The sequence below is a fragment of the Ursus maritimus genome, unplaced genomic scaffold (genome assembly GCF_017311325.1).
Source record: "Ursus maritimus isolate PB19 unplaced genomic scaffold, ASM1731132v1 scaffold_33, whole genome shotgun sequence".
In the NCBI taxonomy this organism is placed as follows: Eukaryota; Metazoa; Chordata; class Mammalia; order Carnivora; family Ursidae; genus Ursus; species Ursus maritimus.
The window spans coordinates 7,151,468-7,172,217 of NW_024425897.1; the positions used below are offsets into that span (position 1 = coordinate 7,151,468).

At 54.0% G+C, this 20,750-nt stretch overlaps 1 long non-coding RNA gene across 1 annotated transcript; it reads left to right on the forward strand.

Moving 5' to 3' along the window:
• Positions 1-14,214: 14,214 nt before the first annotated feature.
• LOC103659231 lies at positions 14,215-19,974 on the forward strand. Its single transcript, XR_567436.2, has 5 exons — positions 14,215-14,303; positions 14,455-14,591; positions 14,807-16,087; positions 16,286-16,433; positions 16,787-19,974. It is a non-coding gene; the product is annotated as an uncharacterized LOC103659231 (long non-coding RNA).
• The last annotated feature ends 776 nt before the right edge of the window (positions 19,975-20,750 follow it).

Here is a 20,750-nt window from a genome sequence, read left to right on the forward strand (position 1 = left end):
TTAGTTATTTGGATGCACATACATTGAGGGTCTTCTCTGTGTCGGACCTTATGCCAAGCCCCTGGTGATGCCATGGTGACAACACCGAGCAGTTTCTCCCACGAGAGATCTCCCAGATTGTAGAATATACGTGTGTATGACAGACAAACAAACGAATCTGTATAATCCCAAACTGAAATCAGCCCCGAAGGAGAGGGGCATGGGTCCGTCAGGGAGTGTGTGGAACTAATGGACTCGACTTTCACCCAGAGGTCAGAGAAGTTTTCCCAGAGACGATGAGGCCGGGTGGGGCTGGGCTGGGAGATGTGTGGCCAGAGCAGAAGCTTGGTGAGGGAGGAACTCCGTGTGTCCACGGGAGGCCAGGCCAGGGAGGGCCTTGCAGGTAAAGGTAGAGATCTTGCTTTGCTTCCTGAGACCTGTGGGGTATCACTGGCTGTGGGTGGGGAGTGTGAGGCCAGCTTTGCAGTTCAAGAGGCTTCTGGCTGGGGCAAGGGGAGCAGATCGGAGGACGCGGCAGTGGAGGCTGGACATCCCAGGAGGGGGCAATGGAGGCAGAGACCGCGGTGGCATTGGGTGGAGTGAGGATGACTTGGTGGAATGTTCCAGAGGATACGCTGATGGGGCTGGGGGTGCCTCCGATCTAGGGGTGAGGGGGCATGGCTCCTCTCAGGTGTCTGGGGTCCTTGTAAAGTCTGCCACGGGACTTGCCTGGCTCTGCGGCATCTGCCCATAAAGGGAAAGAGAGGAGGTGGGAGGGCGGGGAGGAGTGGGGAGGCGGTGGTGGGGCTGGTGGCTGGCTGGATGAGGTCTGTGCCTTTCTCTGGCAGCAGCCATGAGCGGCTGGCTGGCTGCAGCACCTGCTGGGGCGTCTGGGAGGGCTGGGGAGCAGGTGCGGGGCGTCTGGAGGGGGTCTGTTTGCAGATGGATAACGAGACAGGGTGGATGACAGCAACACACACGCTGCCCCCCTTCTCTGTTGTCTGGACACAAAAGCCAAGACAAAGAAGCACTGGGGAGGCAGGACCAGGACGCAGCGCCCACAGGGCATGCACATGCTGGAGACAAAGGAGAGGCCCCCGGGGCAGAGCAGAAGCAGGCACACACAGATCAAGGGGTGCAGAAGCAGGGAAGTCTCCCTTGACCTTGGGCAGGGCCGCCTTGTTTCCGAGCCTTGCTCTGGGCACTGTGTATGAGAGGTCGGGGGAGACCAGTGCACCCCGAACTTTGCCAGTCCCATCAGACTCTTTCTGACAGGAAAATAGCTCGTGGACTCCACAAAGTCAATGTCCTGAGGACAATAAAGGAAGCAACCATGAGTGTGGGGTGGGGTCGACGCTGGCCTGTGTTCGGTCAATTCAACTGCATGTTTGCACATGGGAAAAAAGACCAAGGACATCTGTGGACAGGACTTGTTATTTATCCACTCTGTAGACAGTGTTGGCGTCTGTGGAGTTCCGAAGGCCCCCTTCGAATGACCTCCCAAGAATAAGAAGCCCCAGGCCGTGGACAGTCTCTAGTGGCTCTTCCAACAGAGAGAGAAAGAGACAGTCCGAATTTACTGAGCCCGTTAGTGGGCCATGTGTTTTTCACACTCACGTCACTGAATTCTCCCAAAAGCCCTCTGAAAGAAGTGATGTGATCCCCATTTTACGGAATTTACTGAGGCCCACAGGGGTGAAGTTCCTTGCCCAAAGTCACACAGTGAGTAAGAGGCAGATGTGAGATTCACACCCAGGTCTGCCCGATGGGAGTCCATGTCTTGGCTGACAGGAAGGCAGAGAAAGCAAGCGAGACAAAGAATCGGTTGGCAGGGGGCTTGGCAGCCCTTGCTGGGCTCTTCCCTGCTTCTGCAGACAGCTGGGGAAAGACAGATGCCTGGTGTGGTGTTTGGACACCTGGATACAGCTGTGCCTGAAACCAGAATAGCTGTGGACTCGATTCTGCTACTTGAAACTGAAACGATCCTGAAAATAATAGTGATGGATAGAGTTATTCTTGTGATGTTCTCATTCTTGTGATTTTCAGTTCTCAGTACCAGGTACAACGTCTGGCACTCGCTCGGCCTTTTCTTGATCTCAAAGGCCAGCTGTGTCACTCATATTTACTCCCATTAGCTTCTCGACCTTCCTACATTATGGCATTGGTTGTACTGACTCTACTTGCAAAGGGGCTTGTCTCCGACCCAGATGAGGCCAGATTGGCATAGAGTGGGTGGGAGCTTCTCAGACCGGGGAGGTTTGTTGGGCCCCACGTGGGCTCTGCTGGGTGGGATTGTGTGGTGGATGGGTGATGGGGAAATGAATGATCCCCTATGGTGGATGTGTCCTAGACACCTACCATGCCAAGGCACACTGGTGGCTTTGTACCGCGGGCCCTGTGACTCCCTGCTGATGGCTTTCTCTGGCCAGGGGCACGTGGTTGGTCTGCTGCCAGGGCAGCCTGGAGGTGGCGAGGGGTTGATGTGCAAGGAGCATCCTTTAACCATGACAGGTAGGAGCTGGTGGTTAGCTACCCTGGCGTCCTTGACCTCAAGTGGGATGGCTCAGGTGTGTCCCACTCAGTCTCCCAGAGGACCACAGCAGGACAGAGTCCTAGTTGCCCTCAACAGCTGGCTCATAGTTATGGACTGACTAGTGCCCCCTCCCCCCACCCAAATCCATATGTTGAAGCCCTAATCCCCAAAGTGACTGTATTTGGAGATGGGGCTTTTATGGGGGCTGTTAAGATTAAATGTGGCCATAAGAGTGGGGTGTTAATCCCATAGGACTGAGGTCCTTGTAAGAAGAGGAAGCGATGGGGTTCACGTGCGCAGAGGAAAGACCGTGTAAGGATGGAGCTGGAAGACAGCCATGGAGAGAGGCCAAAGAGAGAGGCCTCAGGAGAAAGCAACCTTGACTGCACCTTGACCTTGGACTTCCAGCCTCCAGAACAGTGAGAGGATGAAATCTCGTTTGTAAACCGCCTAGTCTGTGGTGTTTCATCATGGCAGCCACAATAGACTAAGACATTCCTTAAAGTACCCATGCTGGCTTTCTTCTCTTCACTGTCCCAGCTAATGCTTCCTCGGATCATCTCCCAAATTAACTACTTGCACTTGCATCCCTGTCTCAGGGTCTGGGATAGTCCAGGGTCATGCACCTGTCCGCGCCTTATCCAGTGGGGACACATGAAGACACCACTGGGGGCAGGACAGCGGCTGGAGAGCCCTGAGCACTAGCCTTCCATGGAAATGATCTTGAACCAGCGATGTTCCTCTGGGACTGAGGCAGAGATTAACCACTGCTGTGCATCCCCGGGCAAGTGAAAGGACCCCAGAGCGACCCCATCAAGGTGACGGGGTCATTGTTCAGCTGTTCCGGGGACAGATGGGGCCAGCGTGAATGCAGATGGGTTTTTAGAGATTCTGCATGGAAGTTTTGGAATCAGACCGTGCTGGCTGTGAATCGCAGCTTCACCACTTTCTAGCTGGCTGACCTTGGGTAAGTCACTTTCCCTCCCTGAGCCTCACTTTCCTTATCAGATGACGTCAACACTGCCTCAGAGGGTGTTAGGCAGCAATGTGGATAAAACACTTAGAACAGTGTCAAGAAAGTGGGCAAGGGGTCCAGGTCATTGCATCTGAAGGTGATTCCAGGGGGCAGGAGAACGTGGTGGCTGTGGGGAATTGTTGAAAGGCACATTCTTTCTGGGACATACTGAACAGCAGCTCTCCTCTGCTATAAAATGCCTCCCCCTGAATTCAGGGAGCCCCACCCTCACTCCGGGTTAGGATGGCTGCTTTGATGAGTCAAAATGGAATTTTCTATCTGGGTGGGACAGGGAGCTGCTTGCTCAGGGAACTGCTGTCAAAGAGGAGCTCCCCTCACACCGTGTTGGATGCACCCAGTCTTGGTCAACAACATGGCTTGAGGGCAGACTGAATCTTCTCCCACAGCCCTTCCTCCAGAGGCACGGCAGGTGTCAGGAGGCACGGCAGGTGTGGCCGGGCAGACGGGTGGCGCTGGTGCTGCTGGTGCTGGTGGGGAGTGTGTGACTAGTTTAGGTAACAAGGTAAAGCAGCCCACCTTGTCACTAACTCTAGAACCCCCTGACCACATGCATTGGGACAGTGTAAAAAGGAATGAGGTACAGAGAGGTATATTTCCCAAAAAATTGGAAAGAGAGGCTCCAACAAATCCTTGTACACCCACGCTCAGAGCGGCACGATTCACAGCCACCAAAAGATGGAAACCACGAAAATCCAGACGAATGGGTGAGCAAATTGTGCTATATTCATATGATGGAATGGTATTCAGCCACGATAAGGAATGGAGTATACTAGCACATACTAGAGTATGGATAAACCAGAAAAACATTAGGCTGAGTGGAAAAGGCTGGAACCCAGAGACAAATATTGTATGACTCCATTTTTAGAAAATAACCAGAATAGGTAAATCCATAAAACCAGAAAGCGGATTACTGGTTGGCAGCAGCTAGGGGGAGGGGACGATGGGGAGTAACTGCTTAATGGGTGGGGGGTATTTTAGGGTGATGAATGTGTTTTGGAACTAGACAGAGGTGGCAGGTGCACACTGTGAATGTTTAAGTTTCTGCACAGGGAAGGAAACAACACAACTAAAAGGCAACTTGGTGGAATGGGAGGAGATACTTACAAATGACATATCCAATAAAGGGTTAGTCTCCAAAATACATAAAGAACGGATAAAGCTCAACACCCAAAAAACAAACAATCCGATTAAAATGGGCAGAAGGCATGAACAAACATTTTTCCAAAGAAGACATCCAGATGGCCAACAGACACAGGAAAACGTGCTCACCATCCCTCATGATCAGGGAAATGCAAAGCAAAACCACAGTGAGATGTCACTTCACACCTGTCCCCAATGGCTAAACCCGGAAACACAGGATACAGCAGATGTTGGCGAGGATGTGAAGCAAAAGGAACACTGGTGCGCTGTTGGTGGGGACACTAACTGGCGCAGCCACTGCAGAAAAACAGTGTGGAGGTTCCTCAAAAAATTAAAACTGGAACTACCCTACGATCCAGGAAACACACTACTGGGTACTTACCCCCCAAATCCAAAAACTCGAATTCAAAGGGATTCCTTTTTTTTTTTTTTTAAGATTTTTATTTATTTATTTGACAGAGAGAGAGAGCCAGCGAGAGAGGGAACACAAGCAGGGGGAGTGGGAGAGGAAGAAGCAGGCTCCTAATGGAGAAGCCCGATATGGGGCTCGATCCCAGAATGCGGGGATCACACCCTGAGCCAAAGGCAGACGCTTAACAACTGCGCCACCCAGGCACCCTGATACATGCACTCCTATGTTACTACCAGCATTATTTACAATAGCTCAATTATGGAAAAAGTCCGTGTCTGTCGATTGATGAATGGATAAAAAAGATTGGTATATAAATATAATGGAATATTACTCAGCCATAAAAAAGAATGAAATCTTGCCATTTGCAGTGACATGGATGGTGCTAGAGAGTATAATGCTAAGTGAAATAAGTCAGAGAAAGACAAATACCGTATGATCTCACTCATACGTGGAATTTAAGAAAAAAAAACAAGAAGGGGGAAAAAGAGAGAGAGAGAGAGAGACCAAGAAATAGACTCTTAGCTCTAGAAGACAAACTGCTGGTTACCAGAGGGGTGGGGTGCAGGGATGGGGGAATAGGGGATGGGAATTAAAGCATACACTTTCACATTGAAGAAAAAATAAATGGGAAAAAATATTTACAAGACAAGAAAATAAAGTGGTTAGTTTTATATTATGTGAGGTTCAACTAAAAGATCCAACAGCCATGGTGGGGTACATGCGTGCTCAGCGGTACCCAGCGTACCGATGACAGCGTCGCAACTGGAACCCTGGCCTCTGAGGACCATCCTGGTTTCTCCAGGGGCTGCTTTAGGGATAAAAAGAAACCTGTGTCCCCGCTTCTGAACATGTTACCAGTGTTGGTTCCAGTGTCCCCTCGAACTCTCGGGCTGAGTGGCAGGCAGCATCATGAGCCAAAGACTATCTTGCTTGCACATCCTGGTGAGAATGGGTGAGCTGCGTGGTCCAATTTAAAGGAGCAAAGTTCACTCTCAAGTGGATCCTCTGAGATGTATGATGGCGCCTCCTCCCGTTGCCATGGCAACCAACGCTCCATCATAAGAGGCTCAGGCCATTTTCAAGAGAGGCCGAAGAGGGAACGTTGACACTTCTCTTTGGGGTTCCATCTGGTGTTCTTATCTGCTTGGGGGCTCTCAGGGCCCGAGTCAGCTCTGTAAATGTCACCTAGAAGACGAGTTCCTGGCAAGACGGGGTGAGGATGACATTTACCATCGTGGGGAGTGCTCTGCAATGTCCAGGGCCTCCCCACAGGATAAGGTGAGAGTCACAGTTACATTGATGGGGAGACAAGAAGGGTGTTGGATCTAGCTCTCAAGCTAGACGTGAGTCCCAAAGGAGGTGGTACTGAGTGCTGGGAGCCTGCAGGATGAAGAGGGCACCGTGCGTTTCTAACCCTCCCCAGGAAAATGGGGGGGTTTTGCTCACCACAGGTGGACAAAAAGAGGGCATAGGACCAACTGAAGCCCCAGGAGAGCTAGTTTGGGGTCCCCGTGATCAAGAAATGTGCTGTATTATACAAGATTGGGGCAGAGAACAGCCAGGCGGATTCAGGCTGGTTTTGGTGTCTGCTGGACATGGGGGGGGGGTCCTGGTCCCTCCTTGTGTTACTCAGTTTATGGCTGACCCTGAGTCCACCTGAGTCAGACATGGTCCTCCCAGTAGCTTCTCACGATCACTTCTTTTGCTGCCCCGCCCTTTCTCTCTATGCTCTCCTTGAAAGGCTTTCCATAGAATGAAAGATACTTGGAAATAGGACCACGGGCTCATCATTGTTCATCTTTAAGAAGCCCCAGGGAAAGGGAGAAGTGTTGGAAATCTGGGAGCAGACAAGTGCCTTGATTTTTTTTTTTAATCCAAATGGATATTGGAAATGATAGGCTGATACTCAGGAGAATTTGAGGACAGATTATAAAGCAGGTGGCTTGGGAGTACTTTTAAAAAGTCTTCCTTTTTGTTTGTGGTCTGGTGATCCAGGAGAAAGTGGTAGAACTGGTAATGGCAATATTTCGGCTGTGTACTCTGGGCAATGCTGTGACCACACCCCGTCTTGCCTTTTCTCTAGCTCTTCCACGTGAGTCCTACTTCCCTGGCGGGACTTCTAGCTCTGCCAGGGCGGGGACAGTATCTGGGACCTCCCCTGGGATCTTTAGGGTTCCTGCAAAGTCCTTGGGTTGGGCACATTGGAGAAATGCTGTAGGTTTGTTGAATGGCATTCGGATTTCCTGAAGACCAAAGCGGGGGGTGGGGTGGTGTCCCAGGGGGAGACGGACAATGTGGAAGAGAGCCAGTAAACTTGGAACCTGAAGTGGTCAATTCAAATCCCGCCAGGATCCCCTACTGTGGCTGTGTGCAGCTCTCACAGCTTCTCTGAGTCTCAGTGTCCGTATCTGAGCAATGAAGATGATAAATGATATACACAGAAGTGTAAAAATTAAATGAATGTCGTAGCATTAAAATAATAAATATTGTGTTTTGAGCCTTTGTTAAGTGCCAGGCACTGTGCTAAGCACCCCTCCCCCATGCATTTCCACATTTAATCCAAACTGAGTCTCAGGAATGGTGTGTCCAAGGTCATCTGCTAGGGGATGTGGACAAAGCTGAAATTGGAACCCACCACAGGCTGGTTAGCGAGGCCACTGGAACGGTCTAGCACAGTGGTGCCCAAGCTTGAATGTGATTCAGAATCCCCTGGAAGGTTGGTTAAAATACAGGTCTCTGCGCCCCACCTCAGAGTTTTCCACCTAGTAGCGCTGGGGTGAGACCTGAGAATTTGCATTTCTCGCAAGTTCCCAAGTGATGTTGACGCTTCTTGTCTAGGACCACTTTCTGAAGAGTAGGTACCTAGCAGAGAGCCGTTCGAAAAATAAAAGGACAAACCTGTAAAGGTGGTTAGGCCAGGCGGTGTTGGGGCATGCACAAGGGTATGAAGCCCCAGGCAGGGTTTCGAATCTTGACTCCACCATAAGCGCGTGTCCATCTAGCAGGATTAATTGAGAAGCATACTCGGAGGACACGCGGGTGATGCACCTGGTGCTCCAGGACCAGTGTCCTGGGTCCTCTGATTACACGGGGCTGCCGGACTTGGGCTCCCCGGGCCCGCGGTCTCGCGCACCTCTCCAGCCGAGCGCCCCGGGCTGAGTCCAGCCGGGCAAGCGTTGCCATGGCAGCGCCGCGGGCGGGGTTGCGGGAGGCCGGGCTCGCCCCTTTGTGCCGCAGGGTCGGCGGCGAGCTCCCGGAGCTCGCGGGCCCGGACCCCCAGGGGGAGGGTGCGAGGGGAGGCCTCGAGGTTGCAGCGGCGGGGGGAGGCGCGAGGGGGGCAGACGAGCCGGCCGGGGGTGGGGCGCCTCCGCCCGCCAGCCGCTCCCGCATTAAAATTTCATGGGCGCTGCAGCAGCTTACAAAGACGACGCCGGCTGCGCTCGGGGGACCGGAGGGAGGGAGGCTGCGGACGAGTGCGGGGAGGAGTTTGCGATGGGAGGCGCTTGCAGGGGCTCCCCCAGTTCTGCGCCGTGAGCCCGGGCACAAAGAGCCTTCTGCACTCGCGCCGCAGGACCGCGGACCCGAGGTAAGCCGCCGCCCGGTGCTCACAGCCCTCCCTCCCTAAGCGTCCCGGTCCCCGCGCCGGCGGACAGCCTCGTTCCCTGTGGTCGGGGTCGAGGGTGGGTCTCGGGGTACCAGGCAGTGTTCAGGGGATGGCAAAGGCTTCCCAGAGTGTCCCTCATTTCCTGGATGGAGAGCTTCTGCCGCCCGCACTTGTCCTGTGCTGCCAAGACTTGGGCCTGGGTGGGGCTTGGGGGACCGAAGGGAGGCTGCGCTGGGAGTCCAGTGCGAGTGTGGGGGGGTCTTAAGGCGTGATCCGAGGGCGAACAAAGACCCTCCCCGCCCCCCGCTGCCAGCCAGACTGGAGGGCATCCCGGACCTTCTCGGCCCACCGGGTTGGCAGCTCACGGGCCAAGCCTGGGACAGAGCCCGTTTAGTCTCAGAATTGGGGGTGAGGGTAGGGTGCTTGAGCCCCTCTTTCCTCATACCGAGCCCACCGCCCAATGCCTGCCCAGGCTCCATCCGTGGGACTCAGATTCTAGTTGTGCGGCGTGCTGGGTGGGTCCCAAGAGATGGGGGAAGACAGGAAAACCACCTTCCTTGAGAAGAATAATGGCACTAATAATGATAAGAATAATACATCAGTTTATAGAGAGCTTACTTTATGCCAGCAACGTTTAGTGCTTGGCACGCATTGCCTCAACCGTCCCACGAGGAGGTAAGAACCCCATTTTAAAGATGAGGACACTGAGATCCGGAGACGGTTAGGTACACGTCCAAGGTCACACAGCCAGTGATTTTGTATCCAGGTATGTAGGAGTCTAAAGCCCAGTTTATATCCCCAAACACGCCTGGGAAGCCCTCAGGACCCACCGGCTCCCTTGCCCCCTCTCCTCCTTCCTCTAGGAGGAAGACACTCTCTAGAGAGGCTGGAAATTGAAGAGGGAGATGCCAGGTCTCGTGTCCCCTCAGCGGAGGGTCCTGGGCTATAGAAATTGCTTCTCGGACTCTGCGGGGGTGGGGTGGGGGGCTGGATTCCCTACCCCCATCCCAGGCCCCAGACCAGCGGCTGCCGAGCGCGCGGGGATTGCTGGCGCGCTCATCCCACTGCAGTGCCGCCGCGGGGAAAACGCCCCCACCTGCTGCTGGGAGAAGGGGGTAGGGAGGAAGGCAGTAGTGCGGGGAGAGGGGTGGGGAGAGAAAAGCGACAAAACGTGCAGGAAGAGGCTTTGTTTTTCTCGGTGCCAACCCCAGACTGAGCGCCAACCCCGAGCAGAATGCTGGTTCTGGGCGCGGTGCTTTACTTTCCAAAGCGCATTCCCCTTTGGGAGCACCTGGGAGCTTAACGATTGCCTGGGTTTGGTGGGGGTTGGCGGGGGGATGGGGGGGAGGGGAGGTGGAGATGAGTAATTCCACTCGACAGACCGGGAAACCTGAGGACAGCGGTTCTCAGACTTTAGGGGCGTTGCTTCCAATATGCAGATGTCCGTGCCACGTGGCCAGGGGATGAGTCAGCAGGACTGGGGTGGGGCTGGGCATCTGGATATTTACTCAGACCCCTCCTCCCCCTCATCAAGCAGGTGGTCAGACCGTGGGTGGAGGAAACAGTACCCCAACCTCCCCCACCACCCCCGCAGCGCCGAACCGTGTCGCAGTCCCGGCAAAATGGTTTCCTCCGGTACACTTTGCCAGTGCCTAGCTTCGGGTGGCATTGCACTCATCCCGCACTGACTCTGATTAATTCCACGTTGAGAGACTTGTCGGCGTTAAACATCCCCTATGCCCTTCCACACCTGCGTTTGATTATTTGATGATCCTTGCCATTGAGGACTGTTCTGAAATCTGTCCTGCATCCTTCTTGCTGCTTTTTTGGGGTCTGCCTCTCCACTTCTCCCCGAGGAGAGAGCTGGTCTTCAGAGCCCCCAAAAGGAACTGTAAACTCCGTACGGGAACTTTAGGAGACCCACTCTCTATGCCTGCATTACGAAGGAGAATTTTGTCATTTTGGGTGATTTTAAAAATGAATTGAATACATTTAATAAAATGGATGATGATTGTAAAAGGTTGGAAACGACAAACATACCGTACTCATTCCCTCTCATCGGACCTGCCAGTTGTTTTCGTTCTTTTTCTTCTTTTTTTTTACATCTTCATTTTTAAGGTCCCTTCTCTGGATCTGATACATGCTTCTACCCAGGTTACCTACTCTTTAGGTCAGCTTCAGTAGGGAAGTAATTTCCCTCCTCAGAGCCTCAGTCCTTTCATCTGTAGAGTGGGAATCATAAGCCTTACCTTAAAAGGCTGTTAGGAGGCTATGAAGCAGTATGGATAAAGTGCCTGCAGCCAGTAGGTGCCTAATAAAGATACTATTGTTTAGTATGCCCACTGTGTACTGGCTGAGTTCACTTGCCTGGCCCCTGAATCTTGTATTGATCCCTAGTTATTCGTTTTTATTTGTATTGGGGCTCTTGGTTCCTCTCCCTGGTGACACTTGGGCGGTTTGAGCAGGGGCCAGGGGTGTTTCTGGGGCACTGGGTCCATTGTGCAAGTTCAGTGGGCAGTTGAATAACTTATAGGCTAGTCCTTTGTTCCGAGGGGGATCCTTCCTCTAGTCTCTGAGCCCTGGCTCATCTGTCAGCTGGAGCTGTGTAGAATAATAGCCAGAGATACACTGGGGCGGAGGCAAAGGCCGGCTGAGCGTGACATCTGTCTCTGCGCCCCTCTCCAAGCTGATCAGATCAGATGAGGCAGGTATCCCCTCCCCCCCTTGTGGTCTTTGTGGTCCCTATGAAAGCTGGATGAGTCATGTAAGGGGAGGGACAGACTGAACCATTGTGTCCTCAAGGGTATGGAGTAGGTAATGAATGCTAACCAACGCCTCTACAATTTCATGACCCTTTAGCACGCTTCTTGCTGGGTGCTGCCTCATGGAGACCCCTGTGAAAAGGCTGGGAATTGGGCATTCCAGCTGAGAAACGGAGGCTCAGAGAGGTGGCGTGATGAGCTCGGGATCACACAGCAAGTTGGAAGGAGAGTCGAGACTTGACCCTGGGTCTCGTCTGACTCCAAACGTGTGTTTGTAATGACTACACTCCACCACCTCCTCTCCTAAATGTCGACTTAATCAGTTGCCCCGAGACCATGGAAGCAGCTAGAATCAAAAGGACGCGGTGTGGTTTAGCGATCGTGGGCCAGTTTCCCCACAGTAGTACTAATGCTGCTATCACTGTGTTTCCAGGGCGCACATGCCTTCCCAGGGTCTTTTCCCATTTCACCCCCATCCCGTATTTGAGCACAAGTCGTCCCCCCCTTTGGGGTTCAACAAGCCTGTATAGAATCCACTTGCCCCATTTCTCACTGGGTGATGTTGGAGCAAGACACTTTGAGCCTGATTCCTCATCTGTAAAATGGGGACAAGAAACCCCAGTGTATTCTTTTGTCAGGTAGGTAAATGTGCCCCCGGTTAGCATCTGTCCTCAATACACGTAGGTTTCCCTTGTTTCTCCTTCTTTGGCTCTCTTCCCTCCCCCCTGCAGCTTGGGGGCTCCCTTCTGTGAGGGCGACTTGAGTTTCCAAGCTCTTCTTTTGTGTGTGCTGCCTTTGAATTTGTCCAGAAACTGGGCTTTCCGCTGCTCTGCAGATGCGCCTGTTTCCCTCAGCTCCGCTCCTGCGCCTCTCCCTCTCCCTATTCCCAGGAGGTTCCCATTATTTCTCGGCACTCACTCATCCAAAGCAATTTAGGCCAACATTTCCCGTATGCCAGCTCTCTGAGCAGCGATTTTATTCCAGAGTCAGGAAAAAAAAACAACAAAAAACCGACAAGAACCCAGAGGGACCCTAAAATGCAACCCAATGCATATTTCCCTGGGAGCTGTTCCTCCCTTACCAGGGAGGGCACAGAGTTGAGGGGGGACAGGACTATCCCACGATGGTGTTAATGAGCCGTTTGTGCGATGGTAGTAGTAACGGTGTAAGAAAATAACAGCATGCGAGCTAATAGGTAGTATATATCATCCCATGTGAGCCTCACGGCAGCTTCGTGGGCTCCATTATTATCCCATTTCGCAGATAAGAAGACAGGCCCAGAGCCGTGGTGCACATGCTGGGCGTGGCACAGCAGGACGGAACCCCAGGCCATCAAGCCCAGGTCCCGTCCAATGCGTTAAGATATTTAGGTTGGCACCAGCGCCACCAAGATACCTCCTGGTCTTCTGTTTTCCTTCCTTCCTTTTTTTTTTTTTTAAGATTTTATTTTTTAATTTATTTTGAGAGAGAAAGAGAGAACGAGTGGGGGGAGGGGCAGAGGGAGAGGAGGAAGGGGAGGAACGGGCTCCCCGCTCAACTAGGGGCTGGATCCCAGGACCCTGAGATCATGACCTGAGGCAAAACCAAGAGTCAGAGGCTTCACCGACTGAGGCACCCGGGCGCCCCTCCTGTTCTGCTTCTGATCTGCATCTGAGTGAGGAAATCGGTTTTGGCCTGACCCTGGCTTCTCTCCAGTATACCCCTGGGTACCTATGTATTCCCCTATTCTTTATTTCTCTCTCAGTGACAGCCGGACGTGTCTCCCTGCCCAACCTTGGGGTTCCAGACATGCTGACGTGACCACCATGAGCCTAACGGCATCAAAGCAACAACCGAGGTGACCCTTCTGTGCACCCCTGGGGTAACAGACACCAGCTTCATGCAATGAAATTCCATTTGCGTGGAAACCCCCTGAATCTCAGAGGTAGGAGGGACCTCTAGAATCGTCTGGGGTCCAATCCCTCATGCAGAGCTTCCCTGCTGGGGCCCCTGACCTTGGCTTGCAGTGGCGGGGAGGGGGGTGGTTCATGGGAGTTAGTGGGAGCTGAGATGCCAAGGCCCTGGGGCCACACGGAGGGCTCTGTCTGACCTTTGAGCTAGCTCTTCTCGATTCTTATCCTCTGTCATCACATCTAAAGGAGTTTTGAAAAATAACATTGAGTTATGATTTACATACAATAACATGCACCCATGCAAAGCATATGTTTCAATCAACGTGTTTTGCCAAATGCAGACATCTGCGTAAGCATCACCGCAATCCACATCTAGAATATTTTCAGCACCCCGAAATGTTCCCCCGTGTCCCTTCGCTGTCAGTCCCCTCCCGGCTCCAGCCCCAGCCCCAGCCCCAGCCCCAGCCCCAGCCCCAGGGAACCACTGATCGGCTTTCTATGCCTAGAAGCTAGACTCGTGTTTTCTAAAGTTCCATTACTATGGAATCTTTTGTGTTTGGCTTCTTTTGCTCCGGATAATGTTTTCAGGTTCATTCTTGTTTCGGCACGGATCAGTCGTTCAATCCCTTTTGGGTCTGACTTCATGGAAGGATGGTGTAAATGAAGGAATCTTCATTTCAAGTGCACAGTTCGATGATTTTTGGCAAATCTACCAAGTTGCGCACCCATCGCCATAAAGCCATTTTGGGATATTTCCCCTGCCCTGGTAAGGTCCCCCCACACCCAGTTACTGCTAATCCCCACCACCCTGCTCTTGATTCCAGACGACCACTAATCTTCTTTCTGTCTTTGTAGGTTTGCCTTTTCTGGACATTTCACATACATGGGGTCAAACAGCATGCGGGCTCTTGTGTTCAGCTTTCACTCACCTATTACATCTTTGAGGTTCGTCCAAGTCATAATGTAACAATCGTTTGTTCCTTTATACTGTGGAGTAGCTCTCATTATATCAACGTACGACCATTTATTTATTCAGCCACGAGGACGGGATTTTAATTTGATCTGTGTTACTGGTGTAAATGCACCCCCATTCCAGGAAGCATCTCCTGTTTCTGGGACATCGATGTTACACAGAGATTTTTCTCGACGGGTGAAAACAATTTTGGGAGCACTCACCGTGTGCCAGGCACCGGCTAAACCTTGGAGAATAATGAACGTTGAGTCGCACATCGGGTACGTGGGGCTGGGGAGCCATAGTCTCACCTGTTTGTCTGCACTTAACACCCATGCCTTCCTGTCTGCCCCCCTAGACAGTTGCCTGCTTGACCCAGGGGTTGACGTTTCCCTTGAAACCTTCATTGCCTTATTGATATCGGGGTCCTCAGAGCCAGGGGAAGGGCCATTGTGTTAAGCCACGCTCCTCTGAGCAGCCCAGGGTCTATTTCCAGAGTGCAGCAAGGTCCTGGGACAGAGGAGAGAGAAGGGGATTTCCGAATTCTTCCTGAACATTCCTGATCATCTCCGGGAAGCAGGCTTGCAGATAAGTATTTCAACTTACCAGCCCACAGCCTACCCACCTGCCCTCCCTCGGTCTGTGCAGGGAAGCGCAGAACTTCAGAATTCCCGTGCGGGAGGTTAAAGGGGTGATCAGCTTTTCTAGCCCTCTAAGTTACAAACAAAGACCTTGTCTGCATTTCATGGGGCCCCAGAGAGGGTGATCGTCACACCCCTCTTTAACACGGAGGCTAGAATTTTGTCAATTCCACCATCAGCAACTACCATAGACTTGAGTTCAATGACCTCATCCCGAGAACCCATGGATCTAGGTGTCAGAAGGTCAGAAGGGGACTGGGGACTCCTGGTGGCTCTTCTCAGTGCTGGCCCTTTGTCGTCATATTTGTAAAACTTGGCCCAGGGCTCCTTTACCTGGCAGTGGAGCAGGGACATTGGCACTGTGACTCTAGGGCCATATTCTTTCCTCCAGGTCTGGACCTGTGCCCTGAGTCCCAGGGGCCCAGAGCAAGCTCTGAACACACACTGAGAGGCGCCCTGACTCTCCTGGCCCAGCCCTGCCAGCCAGTGAAGATAGCTTAGCCGTCACCAGAACTAAAACCGAGAGAGGATTCTGGGTCAGGATTAGCAGGCATTCAATGGGGGCAGAAAAGTATCTAAGGCTGAGCCATAGGGCCCCCCTATTTCCTCTCCTCTGCTTCACACTGTGGGTTAGTATTGTGTGCTCTGGGTGAATGCAGGTCTGGAAGGATCCCAGGGCACAGAGAGAGAGAGAGAGAGGGACAGACTTCCCAGGGCTACACAGGACGGCTGAGCTGGATCAGAACCCCGGATTCCTGACTCTGTTCACTGCTTCTGCTCAGCTGTTGCCAAGCTGAATTTGTCTTACATTGTCCTGGGGCCCCTTCTGCTATTGTTGGGGAACAGGGAGGGGGGTGAGGGAGACCCCCTTATCCCAAGGACATTCTGGGGTGGGAGGAAGGGCGGCAGAGGGGCGTGTGCCTGGGCCCAGCCTCTCTGGCCCCGGGGCAGGGGTAGGGGGGGGCTTCTTCTTGTCAGCAGAGACTTCTGGCCAGGCCCGGGGCCTGGGGAGGGGGCCTGGGTGCAGTTTTCTCCTGCGGCGTGGTTGGCTCTTTTGTCTTCCAGGATGGGATCTGCATGGGAAAGGAGCTGGGAGCTGGGCCTGGGTTGCCCACGTGTTGGCTGGGCGCTGCCAGGTAAGCCTGGGTAAGCACGGGGGAAGGAAGTGGCACCGAGCTTACTTTCATGGGGGATGACCGTTCCCCCGCCAGGAAGGCCCGGGAGCCAGGTGGCTGGACGGCTTGCTCCGCGTGGTCTCGTTGGGGTGTGCGGGGCTGAATCAAGACCACGACGGGTGGGTTACGGCAGGCATTTCAGCATGTTCCTTCATTCAGCACAAACACGGACCAAGGACCTTCTCCAGGCTAGATCCAGGGGATCCGGAGCTGAGCTCCAGAGACACGGTTCTACCCTCTCAGGTCTTCACACGAGAGTATGCTTTATTACAGTCTCAGCGAAGGAGTGAGCTCCCTGTCCTGGGAGGTGTGCATGTGTGTGTACTGGGGGAGGGTGGTGCAGAAGTCCCCTCCGTGGGAACGTTGTAAAGGGAATCCAAGCCTCCTGGGGACTCTGAAGGCTCTTTTTGCCCACCTGAACCCTGCCCCCTTTCCTGCCCATGATGCCCTTGGCCTTGCTCCTGGCTCCTCTAATTGCACTTCTGTCCCCTGAGCTAGCCCCGCCAGGGTGGAGAAACTCTATTCCTGAGTTTCTTCTAAAAGTCATTAGTGTCTAAAGCCCTTACTGCCACCCTGTCTAGGGAGACTAAGGGTCTCCGAATGTGGGGTTGTGTTGGGAGGGAGGCTGTCCCCTCATCCTAACTTGCTGCTTCTCCCCAGGGGGCTCTGCGTGGCCACATCTCCAGGACTCCTGGCCTGGTCTTCTCTTTGGAGCCCGGGTGACTCTGGACTCTGGACACAGGGAGCAGCCTTTGGTGGTTTTCTGGAACTCTGGACAATTCCCCAAAGACCTCATCTTTCCCAACTGCTAAGACGGAGCCCCCTGTGGATAAAGGGCCCTCCTGGTTGGCACTCGGCTGAGGACAGGCCCTGGCTCTGGAGGGCAGCTTGAGGGAGGGGGGTGAGGGAGGCCGGCAGTCCACTGCCCCTCCGTGTCCACCTGGACCCTGCCTGTCAGACCTTACTGTCTGCGCCTGGAGGCCACGTCTTGACCCTGTGCTGACTTGATACCTGTCTGCAGCCCTGCTCCAGGCCAGCCAGAGCTCCACCTGGGCCAAGGCCCCGCTGACTGCACCTTACCAAGGCTGGGTCCCAAAGGACCCTCCAGGACGGGGCAGGACCACACGGATGGGAGTCGGGGTGGCGCTGCCTAGTGGGAGGGAGGCAGACCCAGCTTCGTGGGCTCCGTCGGCTGGAGTCTGTCTTGCGCCGTTTGCCTTGAGTGTTTCTCCTTCTTGTGGTGCTTTTTGGATGAGGCTTTTCCGTGCTTCTCCTCTGCCTGATGGTGACACGGAGGAGGCAGGCAGGGTCTGGGAGGAGCCTGGGCCTTCCCCCAGTGTGGTTGGGTTCTGGGGGACAGCTGGAGGGGCAGAAGGTGTGCTATCCTGAAAGGGGAGGGTTTGCGAGACATGAGGAGGCCCAGGCCAGGGGAGCTTGCCAGAGGGAGACAGAAACTGGGCCCTGTTCCCACTGTCCAAAAGGAACAGGCTGGATCCAGCCTTGTTCCCTGGATCGAGGGGTCAGGTCACCCCAGCTGGATCTCAGATGTCTGCTCCTTGTTGCACGGATCTTTGATTCTGTCCTTGGGGGGCAAGGCAGGCAGGGTAGGCCCCAGGCACATGCAGCCCTCCCCTGTCACATGGCTGCACGTTCACCTCCCTGTGCCTGTCTCCATTCTCCACTCAGTCCAGCCTGGCTCTGGAGTCCAGTGTTTGCCCAGGAGTAGCCCACGGGCTTCCACAGGCAAGTTTAAAAGCTGGGCATTCTTTTCCCAGGGTGGAGAGGGAGCCTGTATTAGCTTGAGCTGCCCTAACAGCAGACCACAGCCCGGAAAGGGGGCTTAAAGAGCAGAAATGTGTTTTCTCATAGTTCTGGTAGCTAGAAGTCCAAGATCATGGTGCGAGTGAAGGGTGGTTTCTCCCGAGGCCTCTCTCATTGGCTTGTAGATGGCCACCTTCTCACTGCGTCCTCACCCAGCCTTTTCTCTGTGAGCACTTGAGGGGGAGGGAGGAGGAGGGACCGATCTGGTGTCTCTTCTGCTTTTTCTAAGGATGCCAGTCCTATCGGAGGAGGGGCCCACTCTTAGAGCCTCTTTGAGCCTTACTTTCCTCCGTAAAAGTCCCATTCCCGAATAGGGTCGTGTTGGGGGTGATGGCGGCAACCTATGAATTTGGGGGGACACGATCCAGTCCACACAGATGGTCACTAGAAATGTGGAAAGCGGGAGCCCTCTTCCCCTCAGCCACTCCACAGCCGTGGAGAGAGCAAGGGAGAGCAGAGGGATGGGAAGTAGGGACTCAGTGTGGGAGGCACTGCCCTAGGATGGTCCCCGGGCTTTAGGGACACATGGAACTGGCTGGACCAGGGCAGTGAGCAGGACCCCCAGGAGAAGGATGTCCTGGGAAGAGCCTACGCTTTGGAGCCTGAGGGTGTGTCCCCTGCTGCACAACCTTGCGCAAGTCATCTCACCTCTGTGAGTCCGATGGCCACTCTGGAACAGAAGCCATCCGTTCACCTGGGGGGTGCAGGGGGGAGTCCGTGAAGGCGCATGCCTGCACAGTGCCAGGCTCCTAGCAGCTTGCTCACTAAACACGCCCATCCCTGTGGGGGTTTAGATTTCAGGCTTATCTATTTTCAGTGCTCTGGAACTGCCGAATCGGCACCTTCTGATCCAGAGATACTTCCGGCGAGCCCTTCCCCTGCCTGCTTTCTTAATATCCATCTCGAATCAGCTTGGGGAGGTGGCTGCACTTTATTGCTTCCCGCGTAGCTCCAAATGCCTCCTGGGGTACCCTCTCATCAGGAGTGAGCACCTACTGTGGGCCCTTTCCTGGGCTGGTCGCTTGCAGGGGGATGTTGGTGAGGCTCTATGATTGAAACTTTCCGGATGGCACAGCCAAGCAATTGCAACTGGAGAATTGGAGAAGGGAGCAGAGAAGAGTCCACTGAGGCACAGGATCTGAGTGTTTGGGGGTGGGGTGGGAGTAAGGTCCCAGAATGACCTGGACAGGCTTCCCAGAAAGGCTGAATCAAACAGGGCCTCAAAGGATGAGAGAGATGTGGCTTAGCTGACAGCTTCCAGGTCCCTGGAAGAGATTCCCAAAGTAAGTCGTAGGAGGTGTCATTGCTCTTGGAAAAAAAAAAAAGAAGAAAGAAAGAAAAGAAAAGGAAAAAGGAGTTCAAATTCAACCAGTTTCTAAAACGCAGGACTTATCAGAGCCTTTAAAGTGCCGCTGGGAATTGTGAGTACTCAAGGACAGACAGGATTAAGTGTTCTCCCCTTTTATGGCAACAGAGCCTTTTTCTTACGGGGCATCATTTAGAACTGAGGGGGCCATCGGGTGGGGCTTCTGCGGGGATAGGAGATGACACAGCCTGACACACCCGGAGGGAGAGGGGGGCTTTGTAGCAGAGGCTGGAAAAGGCAGCAGACCAGGAGGGGCCGGGGAGTTGGAACTCGGTTCCAGGAGTCAGGCGAGCTCCATGCAGTTTTGGTGTGGTGGGAGGCGGGCGAGGGGGGCAGGCCAGTGGTCAGAGTAGCTGGAAGCCTGGCACGTGCTGGAGGAGGTGTCCACTGGACACGGTACCTCTGCACTTGATGCCACTGGGGCATCAAACCTTTTGGGAGAAGGTGCTGGTGTGTGTGCGCGTTTGTGTGTGTGTGTGTGTGCGCGCGTGCCTGACTGTGACAGGATCCAGCCTTCTGGGAAGGGGCTGACCAGAACCAGGCAGGGGTTTCCGGCCAGGACCAGCAGGGTCTATTTTCAGGGGAACCGAAGAAGTGTTTTGGGGGAGAGCCCCTGAGTTCCACAGCCGAGAAATCGGGAAGAAAAACACTCTGGGGCAGGGCCAGGCATAGGCTTGATTCTGGTGGGGCTGGGGAGCTGGAGGCGGACCCCCTGCCCTGGTCAGGCCCGGCTCACGAGCTGGTGGGGGCGGGAGGCCTTCGGAGCTGCAGCTGAGGGCCGGGCGCAGTGCTGCATGGTGTGATTAACCTACTAACCCAGGGCTCGGCCGGGACGCTGTGGCGTGTGACGAGGTGCCTGGCCTTCTGCCAACCAACTAACCCACTAACCCGGCCCGAGCATGCCCTACTAACCCCCTGCAGCCAGACCCTACTAACCTTGCAGCTCGTGGGCCTTTCAAGGGGCTGGGACGTGGGGGCAGACGGCGCTCCAGAAGGCCCTGCCCGTGGCCTGGGATCTCTGTGCAGACCCACATTCCAGGACAGGGCTCTCAAGTACGGCTCGCCAAGTCTGCCACTTCCTGCTGAGCGATTTTGAGCAAGTCACCTAACCTCTCTGAACCCGTTTCCTCAGCAGCAGAATGGGACTGTGATCTTCGCCTCACAGGCTGCTGTGAGAATTCGCATGAATGTAAAGTTCTTGACACATGGCAGATACTTAAAAAAAAAAAGTGGGGGTGGGGGCGGGGCTGGGAAGCCCAGAAAACCTAATCGATCATGTCCCCTGCCTTGGTCCTGGTCCTTCTGGGTGTTCTGCACACAGACCCTTCTGCCCGGGGCCAGACACTCGCTTTGAACCCTGTCTCTTCCCCACATTCTTCCGCGTTCTAAGCTTTCTTTTCCATAGGCAGCTCTTTTGTTCGATTACTAACCTGTCTA